Here is a 17,917-nt window from a genome sequence, read left to right on the forward strand (position 1 = left end):
TTTGATCCTAGGCTCGATTTGTAGCCTCAGAAAGTCACTGCCATCTGACAGCTCTCTTGTGACCTATGTGGAAATGAGTTATCAACCTCTGTATTCTGATTTAAAAATAAATGCACCTGTTTGGTGCAGTGCTGTTCTGGCTTGCGTTCAGTTCGGGGCTGACCTGTGATTTTTTACCTCTATATATGGGCGCTCTGCTTTTTCCAGTGTGTGTTCCACCTTAATTTTCTCTTGTTCCTGTTGCTACAGATGGATAGCCGTTTTCAGTCGTGGGCACATTATGCTTTTTTAACCTCTTGGAAGTATGTGCCTTGGGTTGCCTTCTGTGCCTGCTACACAGCAGGTGAAAGTCTATTAAAGCTCTGGCCAGGGAGTTTCAGATGACTTTTTGTTGCTGCTTTTCCTTCAGGTAAAACAAAAGCCAGCTCAAGCAGTGAGAAAGGCATTTTTCCTTGTATACAGGAACCTAATGCAAACAAGTGGCCTTGTCGTAACAGCTAGCAGAAATCATCAGTCTCGGGGAAGAGCTCTGGAGGCTGAATGAACCCTGTAGCTTGAACTACGCCGTACATACAGCTCATATGTGGTGTGAGGCTGAAGTATGTCTGCAATGCACCGCAGGAAGCGTCTTGTTGCAGTTTTCAGTTTGAAACTTTTAATGGAATATGTGGAAGAGGACTAGGCCAGTCACTACTATTTGCAGCAACTTCTGAGCTCTGAACTCCCCTCAGGAAGAGCCTGGTATAACTTTATCCTTGCTTGATAGCGCTGTCATGTGCTGAATTCCCCACTCCTCTCCATCGCTAGCATCTCACTAGCTGCCATCATGAAAAATCAGAATTTTAGATACAGGGCATTGTCTGCCCTATATTCTACTTGCAGTTCTAAGAACTTCCATTTTAATGGCCAGTGTCGGCATTATAAAATCTCTGTGCTTATGTGGACTGTCTAGAAGTCAACAGACAACAGAGATGATAGGAGGCACTAGAGAGCTAAATTTGGAGCCATAAAACCTCAGCTCTTCTCCTGAGAGAAATTTTCCCCAAACAAAATATGTTTGATAAAGATGTTCATGTTTGCCTTGTGGCTTTCATTCTCTGGAGGGTTAGTTCATTAACATGTGATGCTCACTGTGGATTTGGAAAGGTGATGTTGAAAACGGAACCAACGGAAAAATGAAGTTGGGTGGATATAACGCTCCTATCTCTGATGGGAAGGGATTGGGCATCAAAAGAATGGGGTACAAAAAGGTATAGAGAAGCTTGGGGTCATGGTGAAAGAGAGGTAGCAGTTCAGATTTGGAGCTTCCCACATCTTAAAGGCATCTTGAGTCCTTTCCTCTTACTTTTAGGAGATTGAGTTGGGAGGAGCTGGTTCCTGAGGGGTCCAAGGCCCTCCTCCTTTCTTCCCAGACAATATTGAACAAGAGAATCATAGAGGTTAGAAGGTGTCTCTCAAGATCCTTCAGTCTAACTGTTCTCCTCAAAGCAGGGTCAATTACAGCAGGTTGCTCTGACCCTTGTTTAGTTTTAAACATCTCCAAGGATGGAAACTCCACAGGTCGTCTGGGCAACCTGTTTTAGTGTTCAATCAAGTTTATGATAAAAATAAACTAATTCTTATGTTTAAATGGAATTAACTGTATTTCGTCTTGTTCCTATTGCCTCTTGTCCTTTCACTGGACACCAGCGAGAAGAGTCTGCCTCCATCACCTTTATTGCCTCCTACACAGGAGTCAGCTGGAGCAGTTGTGCCTGGTAACATTGCAACCCTGAAGCGGCTTCTCATAACAGTCCCTTTAGCAGAACTTCACAGTGTCTTCATCCCTTCTTGCCCTTCTGCCTACACCTGAGTTTTTCACTTACCTGTTGTCAAATTCATGGGCTCTCAGGTTTTCTCTCACTACTAGTGGATCTTTGATTTCTTTTATCCTGCTGTTGGCACAGGGCTGAAATGAGACTCCTGTATCTCCATCACGTATGCTTGCTTCTTTCCTTTGCTCTAGGCTGTCCAAACTCCCTTAGAGAAGCAGGGCCCCTTACCACTTTAAACTGCCATGCACGGTCCGCAGAGCTGCTCTGATAGTTTGTCTGTGGGTCGGTGCAATCGCCCAATACACTTAGTACTGCTGTGTTCTTGCAGCCTGTTCCTGGTGCTTATTACCCTGCTCCTTCGCTTCGTTTTCTGTCTCGGAGAAGTGCTGTATGAGCTATGATTTTTGTTAAATTGGTGGTCAAATCTGGAAACAGATTTAAGTAAATCTGTCGTAACCGGCATGCTAACAAATTAAATTGTAGGTATCTAAGGATCGCTGTCACACCTAGATGAAAACCTTGAGCCAATTTATACTGTAAACCAAACACTGTTTAAGCGTTGTAACAGTAGTCAGAGTGGTTGTTGATACTAAAGCTCATACTTCAGGGAGCTAGGAGAAAGGTCCCAGAGAACAATTTCTGCTTTATCTTCTCCCTTCTCCCCTGAGGTATTTCCTGGATTTTTTTTATTAGCATTTATACAAAAAGATTAAAATTACATTTTAAATAATCAAAATTTAAATCTTTATCTCCTTTAAAAGTGCTGTCTAAATAAACCCGATTATTATAGAGCTGTGACATTACTTAAGAGATTTGGATGCATTATCTTGGTAACCTTTGTGAGCTGCTGAGAGCTGCACAGATTCCCAAAGCAGCATTTGCAGTTTGTGGGGGGAGGGTTGGGATGAGGACACAAAATCCAACCAATCTCAGCAAAATTAGAGATCCCCAACCCCATAGTCAAAATATGTGGGGATATTTAAAGAAGAACCAGTATATAAAATAACTGCTTAGAATTTGTAAGGGGGAGGGGGGAAGAGAAGCTCTCCTATCCCTATTTTCATTACAAGGTGCAAGAGAACTGCTTGCTTGTGTTTCACGGCATAACCAAAGCATCTGAGAAAGGGGTATTAACCCTGGCTGTCCCTGGCGGGTAGAAGGGCAGGATTGCCTTTTGCAGGGGGTGAAGCGGGGTTCACAGCTCTGGCCTGCCAGATCTAACCTGAGGAAATATCCACAAACGGCAGAGGTGACACTTGTCCTTCTGCCCGTGCATTATATAGCTGCTTCCTGCAAAGCCAGCTTACGGTCTCCTGTCCTTTGCTAGGATAAATAAGTTGGTGGTACAGAGTCATTTTTATTGGCCAGATGTGTCCAAGCAGCTGGAGCTGCCTCTCTGCTGCTGCTTTCTTTCCCAGTGATTTTTTTTTCCCCTTTATTATTTCTGTGGTGGTGTATTTTTAGTTTACTTAGTGATGGCAGTGCTAATCTGCTGCCTATTGGTTTTTGGGGGGGTTGGTTGGTTGGTTTGGGGTTTTGTTTGTTTTTTTTTTTTTCCCATCTTGGCATTTAGAGACTGCAGTACAGATACTGGGAAAGTTATGGCTCTCTCACCAACTTCAGTACAGCTGGCAGTAGGAGATAGCAACAGTTTTGATGAAGGCTCGTAAATTGGGAATCTTCAAGAATGTCAGAATAATGCAATAGAAGAAAAAGTCCTAAAAAAATAATTTTGAACATTTTATTGAAATACAAAGAATCAGTAATCCAGGGCACATGCCCACTGCAGAAAAACATTCATATTTGATATGGGTACTAAAGAAACATTTAAACTGTAACTGTAAATCATGCCTCTCGCCTCTCAGGTCAGTCTCTTCTTCACGTTTTCCAGGTATTGCCTCAGCTGTACGTAACCTGTGCACTCCTGGAGGCAGGAATAGCAAAGTCAGCAGAGCCTAACTTTGGTAAAACAGACCTAAATCAAAGACATTGTGTTTGCTATAACAGTTTATAGCAGTTGTCTATCATTAGTGTCTTATTTCTAGCTATGTCCGACACTTGATCCTTAAGAGAAAGTGTTCCTCCCAACAAACAAGGTAATCCTTTCATTAAAGTAATCCTATCATGATCTGCTTCCTCCAAGACCAAATCTGAGTGTGATTCTGTACTATCCTGTCTATATACTATGGGGAAAAAATGACATTTATACCATTCTACTTTGTCACAGTGTTAGTTGCAACCAATTATTTCAGCTGATGGATCCACTTATTCTCTAGAAACTAGAGCTATATCTTTGATATCTAATGAAAGTACTTGCCACTTTCAGTACTTTACATCTTCAAAGCACTGTATAAACATTTAATTTAATACAAAACCCACTAGGGATGGTAAATGAATGAAGTATGTACTAACTTGCATTTACAGGACTAAAAGGCCTTTCACAGAATTGCTGGAAAGTTACACTTGCTTTACACGGCACGTTATTTATGCCAGTGCTGACTTCTCCCTTGCAGGCAATAGGTAGGTACACCTTCCCTGGTCAGACAGGCATCGATTAAAACCTTTTTATCCCCGACCTGGCATTATTTGCAGCCACTCCTTTTAACTGTAAAACACCGAATTTGTTCCCCCATCAAATAAAGTGGCTATTCTAGGAAGGAAGTTTGCTGGCCCATAAACTGCCAGCTGAACCAAGCAAAAGCCAGAGCTCCATCTTTAACAATTTTACTGTGGGTCTCACCCTGTTTCAGCGTCCTGAGCGACCGTTATCTTCTGTTTGACAGCACCGAGGTTTCTGGCTCGCAACACGCATAATTTGGCATCATGCTGAAGGGATCTAGTGAAAGGTCTTAGAAGGAGCCTGTGACTTGATTTCGGTGGATTGGAACAAGACCAAATACTTTTTCAGAAAGTCTTAGGTGTAAGTGCAAATCCAGGCATCTGTAACAACAGTTGCTTCTCTCCTATGCCTGCTTGCCTCTCCTCTGTGTTAAGTCAGTTGTGTTAGCTTTCTCTCAACACTGAGTCTGATCTACCCACAGAAGTGTTTTTCTTTCAGCTGTTGCTATCATAACTCAAGCTTCCTGGATTAATCGTTGTCATCTGCCTTGTCTGTGAGTAGCATAGAGGTACTACGTGGGGTTTTGGTTGAAGCGGGCTTAGGTGTGGATGCACAACGCTGCAGCAACGGCGTGCAGTCAGGCTGACGCAGGCAGCAGGGGCGCTGGGGGCTGATTATAGTACTGCTGTGTTAAGTACCACTGACTGAAATGCTGGGTTCCTCCTTATTGCCGCTCCTGCCACCCACTACTATGCTATGTAAAAAGGTGCCGAGTGTTTTGGTGTTACCAAATAAATTGCAAAGCCTAATAAAGTAGAGGGTGATGAGTGAGCTCAAAATGTTGCAAGTAAAACTGCTAATTTCCAGCCACTCAAGGAGGTTGGAAGAGTTAAATTAGCTTACAAAAGTCACACCACCGAGCAACTTCCAAGGAGTTCCTTCTACCTTAAACCAGCCAGAGATGTGGCAGTGTGGTCTGTCCTCCAAGGCATAGGATGTCTTTGTGTGGTACTCTCGGCTGTGTTTTACGGCTGATAATTTTGTGAGCTACTTCTCTGCTATAGCTTCTGGTAAATAGACACCTGTAGAGACACGATTAGAGATGGGGCTCTCTGAAGTGTAGTCATTGCTGGCTACCAGTGCTTCAGCACAGGTTTTGGTTTGAGCTGGGCTGCCCAAGAAGGCACCCAGGGACCTGCGAGCTGGCGCTCGTATCAGTGCTTCTTCATCGCTGTCGGCGCTCCAAGGCAGCACGCTGTGCCCGCTGCCACTCGAATTCAACTCCCGGCAACACAGATGTACTTCAAATCAATGAAAAAGGGTCAAAACAGGCAACTTTGAGCACATGCCTAACAGGTGTGATACCCGGTATTATATACTTTATGACATTTGATTGTCAGAGGTGTTTCCGTCTTCCTGAAGGTGTTTGGTTCGTGATTTAGTAATTAATGCCTGAGTAGCTGTTTCCTTGCACTGTGTTCTGAATTCCTCATGGGTTTGTTAGTAAAAATCTAACACAAATTACCTTACTAATCTATCATTTATAAATACCACTGTAAAAGAAACAAACTTTATATTCATGCATCCTTTCATTATTATGGTAATTAATTTCAATTTATAACTAATTAATGCTGTTCTGTATCTAACCTGCCCCTTATTAGCAGTAGCAAGGGGGAATCAGTGAGTGTATGAATTGCAGATGCTGATCTGTACATTGATGGAAAAACTACCTGGCAGCAGCTGCTTTGTAAGGAGTCGATCCCGCAACGAACTGCCGCTTCGAGACTGTCACATTTCCTGCTGCTGTAAACCATGATGGATACATTGAGCTTTGCATCACTGTGATGTGTGGGGAGGAAGGTGAGAAGTGGGAATGTTTTGCAATTAAAAGCAACAGTTTAGCTTACAGAGCCATCAGAAATACAAACCTGTCTCGTGGAGAAAAGAAAGGGGAGGAAGAAATACAGTAATGCTATGCACAGATGCTCTTTGATCTTGGCTATAATTCAGAGCAGCACAGTCCTTCTGCAGGTGGCATTAGATAAGAGGATATATTCCCTGGATAGACTTTGCTGGCACTCTGAAGCAATTAGCTTTTGCTTGTTTGTAAAGCGAGCATAACCAGGTGCTCCCCCTCTTCCCCTTCCCAAAGAAGTGTGTTTGAGACATCCCCGTCTCCCGAATGGATTAATTATGGTTCCATCTCCCTCCTGGATCAATTACAGAAGTCTATGCTACTGGGTTTGCTAAGGGGGTTTCTTGTTCCCTTTCCCTCTCTTATTTTTTTTTTTTTAAAATCCTCCCCTTCCCCCCCATCCTGGAAGGTGCTCTTGAACTGAAATATTTCTTAATGGGTGTAAAGCAAAAAGTTCAGAAGCTCTGCAACATTAAAATGAGACCCAGATAGATTTAGTTCAAGGGCCAGAAAGTTCCTCATAGACAGGCGTTTTGAAGGTGGGGAGGAACAGGGTGAGATGCAAGAGAGTACCTCAGGGAAGGAGAGCTGTTCTTCAGAGGGCAGAGCTACTGCACATCCTGCTTCAGTGATAGACCATTATTTTCCAGACTATCTTTGGTATAGAATATAAATCTGTGTGGCTGCTTTTCTGACTTGTCCTGACTTTGTGCTAGATGACCCTTAGGAGAAATAATGATGTGCACTAGGAACTGCAGCTGGGCCCACATGGCAGCAGTGGGAGCAGAAAGCTGCTCTGGCTTTGTAGAGCAGGAGAGGCAGGTGCGACCGTGCTCTGGAAGGTAAACCTGAGCCCTACAGCCCTAGATGAAAGCCTCACCTTAACAGGTATTTTCTTGCTTGCAGTCTGTAGCTGGCTGCCTTGCTGAGGCTCGGCTGAACACAGCCTTAGAGGTAGATGAGAGCTGCCAGTCAGAAGGAGAGGTGGGATGCTCTGTCAAGAGATCAGCTGTTAGAGCTGGAGGCAAGCTCCTGCTGCAGCTTATAAAATGCACATTTTAAATAAACCTCTGTTCTTCTGTGAAGATATTCATTGGTAAAAAATTGAGATGGCTCAAGTTACCTTCTCACTTGGTCCTTATTTTGTACATTTTCATCTCAAGGAATATCGAGGATCCTTTCTGTAGTATCCCCTAGGAAGCGTTGAGATCGCGTTTTGAGCCGTCACTTACTGAAGTTCTTACCTCCAGGAATTAGTCTAACAAATCAGCTTTCTACATATCCTCAGCTATTTGCTGCCTTACAGTGTAATTGTGCGTGACTGTTCCTCGTTAGACAGCAATATTTACCTCTAGGGAATGGGGCTTTTCAGCCTAGGATGAATTAAACTGAAACTTTGGCAAATGTCACTGCTTTTGTCAGGGCTGAAATAAATGAGCTGGCTTTGAGCACATGGAACTTTGAGCACCTGGATGTTGTGTCACTGGATATGCTGTATGCTAGTGGGGAGGTAGTGGAGCTTTGACAAGGCTGCTGCACTTAAATCCTGCTCCTTTCCCGTGAAGCAGGAATGCAGAACTTGAGCAAAGCTGGAGTTTTTTATTGTGCACATTTGGTTTGCACTGGAGACCAATTGGCAGGGAAGCCTTATTCATACCAATGCTGTGCAGGCTGCCAAACATGTTAGCAGTTGTGTTTTAGGATATACACATCTGTGATTCTGACTTGGATCCAAACTATTAGCCTATCTGTGCATGAATGCAAGAGGTAAATTCGAGCTTTGAGCCTGAAGGTCACAGTTCTCCGCTACATCCATCTCTACAGGGGAAGGATGGGAATTCCCCTTTGTTTATGGTTTTGACAGAAGGGAGGAAAGAAGTCCTGCGTTGCTCAATTAATCGTGTATTATTTTATAATTTTATCTTTTGTTGTCTTCATATAATTCTGCTCTAGACAGTGGATTCTTATTTCCAGGGTCCAAGCGCAAGAAGTTAATGAACCATTCGAACTCCAGTAACTGCTGATCTCTCTTTAAGCTGAATAATGCAGGCTGCAGCTGCCTGTACTCCCGTAATCAGTGCAGAAGGGACAGGGATGGGATGGGGGTGCTGGGAGGGAAAGGACAAATAGGTGGGTTCTTAGAAGGTAACTGGCCTGAGGTTGTTTTTTTATTATTTTTTTTTCTTTTACCATTCTTTAGGGTTGCTGCCTTCCATCAAACAGAAAGAAGTAAAAGCAGAATGACTCTGCATGGGTCCTTTGCCCCTGCAAAATTAGTTTGTTTCCTTTGGGCTTGGAGTGTGTTCATAAGGAGATGTTAGAATACAGCCAAAGCTGCCTGGTGACTGCTTTTATGTTTTTTCCTGAAAGTCTGGATGTGCCTACGTGGATTGGTGAAGGGTCTGATTCCCCATGCCTCAGCCTGGATGCTCCCTGCCCCTCTGGCACTTGGACGCTCCTGGGAACGCCTGCTGTTGGTATCTGGCAAACAGAATCGCCTCCTTCCAACGCCATAACTTTTTCCAGAGGTCACTGTAATCCTCATCTCATTCTCTACTGTCCACTTTTCACTTATCAATATTGAACAGTATATGGATTTTGCCTCAGGGATTGTAGGTTTTCCAACACAGAACAGAACTGACAGATGTTTTTGTTAGGATGTCAGGTGGTACAGCCTATCCTCCCCAGTGCTAATACTGGTTCAATGAGGGGTGTTTAATCTGGTATGGTTATGAACTGAATTCATGTGAGGGGTTAGATCCTTTATTTAAAGAACAAACCAAAACCCCCAAACCAAACCACAAAAGCAAAAATGCGCTGACACTGACAGAGCTATGTCAGTTCAGGTTGTCCAAGTGAAGGGAGCCTGCTTGTTAGAACATGGCTATTCTAAGAATTGAGCTGGTACTTTTAATGTCCTGGTCGAATTTCAGTGCATGGGTAGGGTATGTTTGGCTTCTGAACCACGAAACATGAAGGGTGAGATTCATCTTGCTTACTTTAGGTGTCTGCATTGTAGACAGCTGCACTGGAGTGAGTCTTAAGCTCCCTTTAGAGCCAGCGGAGGGGAATAGGTGGACCTCAGGGATGATTCATCTCACCTAGACATTTACATAAGGATGAGATGACATTCAGATGAAAAGTACTGGTTTGTCTTCACTAACTGTAAAGAAAGCAGAGATGATATGGGTGCCTGTTACAAACATCTAAGATTTAGATGAATCCCACCTGAAATGCTTTCTGTTCCTCCCTGAAGTTGGTAGGATTTCAAAGCATTCAGTTTGATTCAAGGCATGTTCAACATTCACAAAATCAAGCCTGAACTGCTTATGTGAGATGTGAAAGCTGTTCCACGTTTGTCCTAAACTTCTGTGGGTGGCGAATGTGTTGCTTTTACTTGTCAAGTGGAAAACCATTGCTGTTGGGTACTATGACAGTAAGAGAAAAATATATGTATTCTTTTGATCTCTGCAATAAAAGATAATGTGGAGATTTGGAATGAGCTGCTGTCCAGTGACATCCGAGCATAGCTCAGTGTATCAGCTTAAAAGCTGAATATATCCAGATATTCAGAATTTTCAAAGATCTTACTTTGTTAACCTCACTTTAATGCTTTTCCAGGGCAAGATGGTTCACTCTTTCTCGCGTTTCACATGGAAAACATCCAGTTTAAATACAAATTAGCCTGAAAACAATCCTCTTTCTATGTCAAACTTTTAAAGCTTGGATTTAGCTTTTAGGCTCATTAATATTCACAAACACTGCTTAGTTAAGCTTGCTTTAATTTCTGTGTGCTTTGTTAATAGGGATTATAGTGATGTTTGCATTTGCATGCGAGACTTTTACTATTGTGTAAATTTTGGAAATTATTATGGGAAAAAGAAATGAAAAAATGTTTAAAATCTACCTTGGTCCCTCCAGTGCTTCCTCTAATTCTTGTACTTCTTGATACCTTTGTGAGAGTGTTTCTTTCCATATGCATTAGGTGGATTTTTCACCTCTCTGAAAGACACTTGAGAGTCTTGGAACCTCAGAGGAGAAGGCAGGCTTTTGGTCTCCAGGTATGCCTTTGGCACACAGCATCGACAAGGGAACACACCCCTTCAAATTTGGAAAGCAAAGACAGCCTTGGAAGAGTCCCACAGTTGTACCAGTCTTTCACTCAACTGAGGCGGTTGTAGGCATTAGTTACCGTCCTCCGTTGCCCTGGCCAAATGAGCTGGAAAGCACAGCAGCATTTTCCTAATGACGTTCTGCAGCCAAAGTCTGCTCGCAGCAAAACACCTGTATTTGCAGTCAGTGGCTGGCTGGCTGCGGAGCGTGTGAAGTGTTTACAGAAGGATAATCCATAGCTTCTTTTTTCTGTTTAATTCTAAATGTGCTCAGCGTTCTTGAAAAGTGGCAGGTTAATAACTGTGGAAGCTACTGCCTGCTATCTGTCCTGAGAGAACGTCCAACCTGAACAGCTGCCAGGCTGGTCCTGTGTGTAACTCGGAGGCTAAACCACAGATCTGCTCTGCTGCCGAGGCCAGGCTGGCAGAGCTTTTCAGCCTCTGCGTATGGAGGCAGTGAGTGCCCAGTCAAGGGGCACTCGAGTGCTAGAACCGAGATGGATGCCACAAGCTCATCTCAGATGAGCAACCGTTGCTGCTGTTGAGTGGGAATGGTCGGGATCACCTTCTGAAAAGTGAGAAGATTTAATTTAATATCCTTTTTTTCATGAGTCGTAGCTTTGATGTAGAACCTTTGGGGGGATTTTTTTTAAGGATATCTCAATATTTCCAAGATGGTCATGTATATGTCATCATAGTGCTATTTTAATGCTTAGTTTCTAAGTTCATTTCGGTTCCCTAAGCTAAATCTTCCATTTTGCTCGGTGCCACCAGTACCTTTACTCTTGGTGGTAAAGAAAGCTTGAAATAGCAGTTGTTTCCAAGGAATGGGATGGCAGATGAAGTCTGTATCTAAGGCAGAATCTTGAAATTTCTTGTCCACAGAATATTTATTACACCTGCCCGGGCTGCTAGATGTGATAATCCCATGACCTGGGAAAAACTCCACCAGTTTTCCCGTGAAATAGTCTCTTTGAGAGAGTTGATCAGTCAGAGGAAAGATGTCATACAGAGGGTACACAGTAATGGACAGGTTTGATCTTAAAGGCATAAGCTTGATTTCCTGAATCTTAGAGTTCTTTGCGTGCATTTTCTTCCATCATAGAGTAGTGTGTAATTTTCTTCCCCCGTCCTGTCAGCCTGACTTACAGAAGTACTGTAGCATAGCTGTTATGATAACTTCCAACCTGTACCTTGTAAAGAAGCAGTTTTTGGCAGCAGTTGTCCGTAGGGACCTCTACCTTGTATATTAACGGCATAGACAACTTCTCCAGTCTTTGAAGGACCTCAGGTTCTGGGTGGCTTTTTTGTCACGTATTTGCTGGCAGGCATATCCAGGCCTGCGAGTGACTAACATTAACATGGGCCGCTTCTGTGTTGAGCCATAGCGGAAAACCAGTGCCTGTGCGGAAGCTGTGTCGGCGCACTACGGCAAACCTTGAGCTGAGCAAACACGCTCTGCCTCTCACTGGGCTTTTTAGCTTGGACTTGGTGCACTAGCTTTTAGCAAGCGTGGAAGATGGGCAAAGAAAGAGAGAATAAATGGCCATGTCGAACAGGCAACCTCCCTTGCAGATCAAGAGTGAGCAGGATACAGACGCTGCCCAGTGCCTTGGATGATCAAGCGAAACCATCCTTCAGTGTGTGTAACTTAGGAAAACTCTGCAAAGGGAGCAGAGGTCTGCTGAGGCATACAAGGAGATAATCTTGCTTCAAATGTTACTGATGCTTGTATGAACCCTAGAACTCAGAGTGAGTATCTCCTTCCTTCTCCTCTTTCTCTTCCTCCCTAACCCCCCCAGCTCTCAAAGCAGCACCCAAAGGAAATTTGTACATCTAGGGACTTCCCATGCAAAGAGAGAGCCTCCTTTTCCCTGACTGTTTTGAATGCGTGCATACCGCACCTTCCTTTGGTGTCTTTGACAACGTGTCCCCTGTAGTCTGTAATTTCATGCATCCCTGTAGTTTACATAAGCCAGAACTGTATGAGTGATAGCGAGAGACGCAGCAGAATCTATAAAAAAAAGTAAAACATTGTGCTTGCATAATAAGAAGTACCTATATTTATTTCATGTAACGTCTTTGAAAAATGGCACTTGGATGCTTGGTTTTTTGGGCACGTTAAGGGGGGAAATCCAATGGAATTCTCTGGCAGACCAGCTTTTGCGTTCGGTCTTGGCAGGAACTAATTCATTAATTTAGTACCTATTTCAGAACAAGAGTCTGACTAGTCCAGTTTTCTTCTACAGAGAACATCTGTTGTGGGGTGCATCGCAGGAGCATGTAAGAAACAGGAGGAAAATCATGGTGTAACTGAGGGATGTTCTCTTTCCCACTTCAGCTAGAAAGGTGCAGAGAGTTAATATGCCTTGGGATTTGTTTATTTATTGGAGTTCAGTCTGGTGGGTTTAGGGTTTTTCCATTACCTATGTTGGTATCTAATCCTTTGTTGAATCAGTAGGAGGATGCGGCCTTTGTTTACTCCAATTTAATAAAACATGGGAAATGTTGGGGAGCAGGGGCATAATAGCTTCTGCATCTTTTTGTATTAGGGAGTGCTTCATCCAAAGTGTCATTAAACTAATCTGTCCTGCTCCAAAAGAGGTGAAAACCTGAAGGTAGCCTTTGATTAAAAACTCAGATAGAAAGCAGATAATCCCTTTGTTTAACACATGTACTAATTAAAACTTAGGTTGCACAGACAGTTCCATACATAGTTTTGGGCATCTTTCTGCATTCGTGAAGGAGGTGTGCATATGTTTTTTGTGCTCTTGCCTATTCAACTCCTTTATAAAGTCAAATTGTGAGGGATATTACTGCTGAGAGTCTTGCAAGTTTGGGTAGTATCTGTCCACGTAAGTGAAGGTTGTAGGCTTGGGAAGAGTAGCTTGAAAACAATATTCTCAGATGTTCTCTGTTAAATTTCTTCACAATGATTCACTTTTCTGCTTTTATCCAATAAAATAATGCAGTTGTGCCGTGTGGACTGGATTTTGGGTTGGGATTTGAGTATTAAAGAGGATAAACAGATGCAAAACCTGGTTCTCTTAGTTCAAACTGTCAGAACTTTTGGGAACAATATTGCACTAAAAATCAGTGTTGGCTTTGGCTTTAATGTTAGAGGTTCTGCTTTTCTGATACAGATTTATTTTGGGTTTTTTGTTTAGTCTTGTTATTTGAATAGGCTCCAGCAGAGCAGCATTCAGAGATCAGTGCTGTAAGAGGCAAAACTCTTTATCCTGTCAAACACACACACACGTGTTGCTTAAGTCCTGCTCATTCAGGTTGGACTGCTTTAGATTATGTAAATGATTATAAATATAATTTTAAAGATTTGGAATGAAAATAAAGGATTTTCATTAGTTTACAGAATCTGTCACTCCAAGATAAAGTAAAACTGCCAGAAAATGATGACATTTTGAGATTTAGTTTTAAAGTTTAGGAAAAAAAGGTTGTTAACTGCAAAATCATACAGCATCACTAACATGGAAGGAATGGAAGATGCAGAATCATTAGATCTTCCAGAGTTTGCTTTGCTGCAGCAAGCACTGCTTTGCTGAATCCCACTGAAACGAAGGATGTTCTAAGTAAGAGCTGTTGAGGCTTTAAAAAGACCCTCTTTGGATGTGCTTCGTTCTCCCTCAGTGTGCATCTCTAAAACCTGTTGATATATCTTACCTAAATAGAAATTAATCATTAAATAATTGACAGTAATTCTAACTGTCATTTATCTAGGACGAACTAGTCTTTACTGTGTATAGTTTCTGGTTTAGTATTTCAGGGTAAAAAACCACATATATAGCCCCAATATTAAGGGACTAATTACCTGAAATTTTACTGCCGCAAATAATTTCTTTAAGTGTGTAAGTTGTATCATAGCTTCAGGGTATTACTTGCATCCATAACATCTGAGCATGTGATTAACTGTGAGCCTGAGGCTTAAGGTATGTTTGTGTTTCTGTGTGAAGCTCAACATAGCATCAAGGTTTAAAAATTCTTATGTACGTGACACATTCGTTTATTGTTGTGAAAGAAAAGGAATATAAGAAAAAGAACGTGACCAAAGAACTTAGTCATGAAAACATCCAGCTGCACAGACCTGTAAACTGTAAAGCTTAGCACTGGTAAAGACAAGATTATTGGCAGTGCTAGGGTAATGGTTGGACTCAATGATCTTAAAGGTCTTTTTCAACCTAATTCTGTGACTGGTTCTGAAAGCACGCTGAAATTATGCCCTCTGCTTTTGAGACCATGATAAGTCCCTTCATGCGGTTTCTTATTTTGAGATGTATACTGCTAAGCAACAGAATAATTTAGACGTGTACTAGCAAGATTTTTCTGATTATGTAGAAGGTAATTTAAAAAATCATGTTCTTTTACAGAAACAGCAGTAAAACATGCTTCCACAGCAAAATCGATTTTTTTTCCTACTTGAAAATGATAATAATGAAGTTCCAAAGTATTTGTTGAAATAAACCTGGAATAGTGCTCTTTAGCCAAATTTTTTATTCATGTTTTTTGTATCTTCAAATTTATGGTATCCTGCGAAGGGATCGGTGTTGCCAGATGTGTTCTTCTGAACATACTGTAACTCTGCCTGCGACCTGGGTTTCTCTAGGAAGCTGGGAAAGGTGGCTGAGTTAGAACTACAAACCTTCAAGGCTGGGCAAACTGGAAATGAGACTCTTGTCTGGATGGTGGTGAAATCAGGAGCTGTGAGATTGAAAGGGTTCTCTTCCTCACCTTTCAGTTGAGTAAATTTCATACAGGTCAGGACACTTGAACCCGTGCACAGCACACAGAGCAGATTAACTAGTTTTTTGCTTTCATGCTCAAGCCATAGCAGTCACTGTTATTTGAAACAAAGGGATAGTTCAAACTCAAGCTATGGCTTCTCATAGTATGATAAGAAAACGCTTGTTAAGAACAAAAGAATTGTTATCTAAAATAAGACTATTTTAACAACAGCCTATGGCTCCGTAGGCTTGAAACCTCAAGTTATTGCCTTAAAGTTCCCTCTCACAAAATCTATAAGCTCTCTAAAAAGGGTTCTTGTGCCAATTCTTTCAAAAGTAGATGCTCTCTTTTGGTCCACTGAAGCATGTCACCATGCTAAGGAAAAACCTTCTATAGTATATTATGGAATATGCTATGTAAAACCTCTGATACCTAATATTTCTAAGGGGTATCAATCTAGCCTTTTAAATTTATGCTGTCGGATTTGTACTTTTTGGGATTTTTGGGGGTGGTGGTGGGGATATTCTCAGCTTAAGTCATTTGCATGTTTCCCATCCCCACTCCATCTTTTGTCATGCATACACCTATTCTTTGCCCCAGTAAAAAATTAGCACTAGAGCTCATGTGTGGACCTACTGTGAAAATACAAAATCGCAGTAGATTTGGGCATCTTTGATAAGAATGTGAAAGAGTTTCCATCACAGTAATTTGATATACACATAAACTATACTATTTTTTTAATTTGGTATTAACCTCTCCAGTCCCCACCCTCCCAAAAGTACACTTAAACTGCATCTAGATCATAGATCAGCCCTGGAGAGAACCTCACCGTAACACTGGAGTTCTCTTGGAAACTTTGACCATGTTCCAGAGGTACAGTGTCCTTTTTGTCAGATCTTGCCATTCTTTCAAGGCTATCTCCTCTCCCCTTGCCGTTCTGTTGCTGCTACTCCAATGGGACAAAGGAGCAAGGATATAATAGAATCAATGGGGTTTTGTTTAGGTTTCCTCTAGAAAAAACCCCAGCATGCTAGCATGTAAACATTATTAGCACACATTTTGTCTCGATTATTCCCAACAATGGTGGTATTTGTTCTCAATAATGAGGTTATGTTTTCAGCAGTGACTTCGCTAGAATTTTTTTAAGCCTGCTTGTTACATCTTTGGGGTTTCACTTTTAGCTATTTCTTTAGATCAAAGATTTTTGTTTATTTTTTTTAGTTCTTTCCCCATATAGTCATGTTCTGAAGAATTACTAGTCTGTCTCTTGCTCCTTTCCTTTGCTCTACTGCTTGCCTATTAATTCTCACTGAGCTTCTGCCTTGAATTTTAAAGCTCTTCACCTAACCAATAGAATTCAGTAAATATCTTACTGTATGAGTTTTCCTAAACTTAGAGTGGCTGCCTTGATTTTTATTAAAATCATTTTCCCAGGCTTTTTGGAGTCTCTATTATTTTCAGCAAGACAGCAAATTTATTACTTTCCTCCAGTCTGCTATGTGTAAACCAGGGGAGTTTGTTATGGTTAAGAATAGAATCATCCAAGGACTTGTCAGTCTCTGCAGTTTCTTCTTGTTGGGTTGATGCATAGGAAGTTCAGAAGTTTTCAAAATTGTGTGCAGGAACAGTCATTGAAACTCATAGATTCTTCGGAATTAAGCATAGGAGGGACCATCTAGTAGTAAAATGTCTTCTGGTAGTCAGGTTACTCATTTTCTCTCACTCAGAGCCAAGAAATTAACTGTAACTGTTATCAAAGCCTACCTTATATTTCAGCTTACATGTGTCTTTTGCAAACTTTTCATATTGTACGTTAATACATGGAGGACACAGCCCTTCCCTTTGCAGTTTGCGATAGCGGTTAATCACTCTTACTGTTAAAAATGTCTCCCTTCTAATTTTAATCCCATGGAACAGCAGCTGTAAATCTGACAGAGCAGTGTTTCATGATCACAGAATCAGAATCCCAGCATGGCGGGGGTTGGAAGGGACCTCTGGAGATCACCCCGTCCCACCCCTGCGTGAGCAGGCACCCCCAGAGCAGGGGCACAGGGCCGCGTCCAGGCGGGGTGTGAATGTCTCCAGGGAAGGGACCCCACAGCCTCCCTGGGCAGCCTGTGCCCCTGCTCTGGCACCCGCACAGGGAAGGGGTTTGTCCTCATGTTCAGGTGGAACTTCCCGTGTTCCAACTTGTGCCCGTTGCCCTTTGGCCTGGTGTTGGGCACTATTTAAAAGAGCCTGGTTCCATTGTCCTGACAACCACCCTTCAGATATTTATATTGATAAGATTCCCCCCTCAGTCTTCTCTTCTCCAGGCTGAACAAACCCAGGTCTCTCAGCCTTTCCTCACAAGGGAGATGCTCCAGTCCCCTGATCATCTTGGTAGCTCTCTGCTGGGCTTGCTCGAGCAGTTCCACATCCTTCTTGAACTGGGCAGCCCAGAACTGGATGCAGCCCTGCAGATGTGGCCTCACTAGGGCAGAGCAGAGGGGGAGGATAACATCTCTACCTGCTGGCCACACTCCTTTTAATGCACCCCAGGGCACCGCTGGCCCCCTTGGCCACAAGGGCCTGGTGCTGGCTCAGGGTCACCTCGCTGCCCACCAGCACTCCCAGGTCCTTCTCAACAGAGCCGCTTTCCAGTAGTTCAGCCCCAGCCTGTGCTGGTGCGGGGGGTTGTTCCTCCCCAGGAGCAGGACCTTGCACTTGCTCTTGCTGAATTTCATTAGATCTTTTCCTGAAGTTATGCAGTAGTTTTTAACATCTGTGGGCCACTTGA

At 42.6% G+C, this 17,917-nt stretch overlaps 1 protein-coding gene across 3 annotated transcripts in view; it reads left to right on the top strand.

Moving 5' to 3' along the window:
* Positions 1-17,917, top strand: part of PTPRT (protein tyrosine phosphatase receptor type T) — a 475,775-nt gene that overhangs the window by 60,630 nt on the left and 397,228 nt on the right. The window lies entirely within an intron of this gene.

The sequence above is a fragment of the Phalacrocorax aristotelis genome, chromosome 13 (assembly GCF_949628215.1).
Source record: "Phalacrocorax aristotelis chromosome 13, bGulAri2.1, whole genome shotgun sequence".
NCBI classification, from domain to species: Eukaryota; Metazoa; Chordata; class Aves; order Suliformes; family Phalacrocoracidae; genus Phalacrocorax; species Phalacrocorax aristotelis.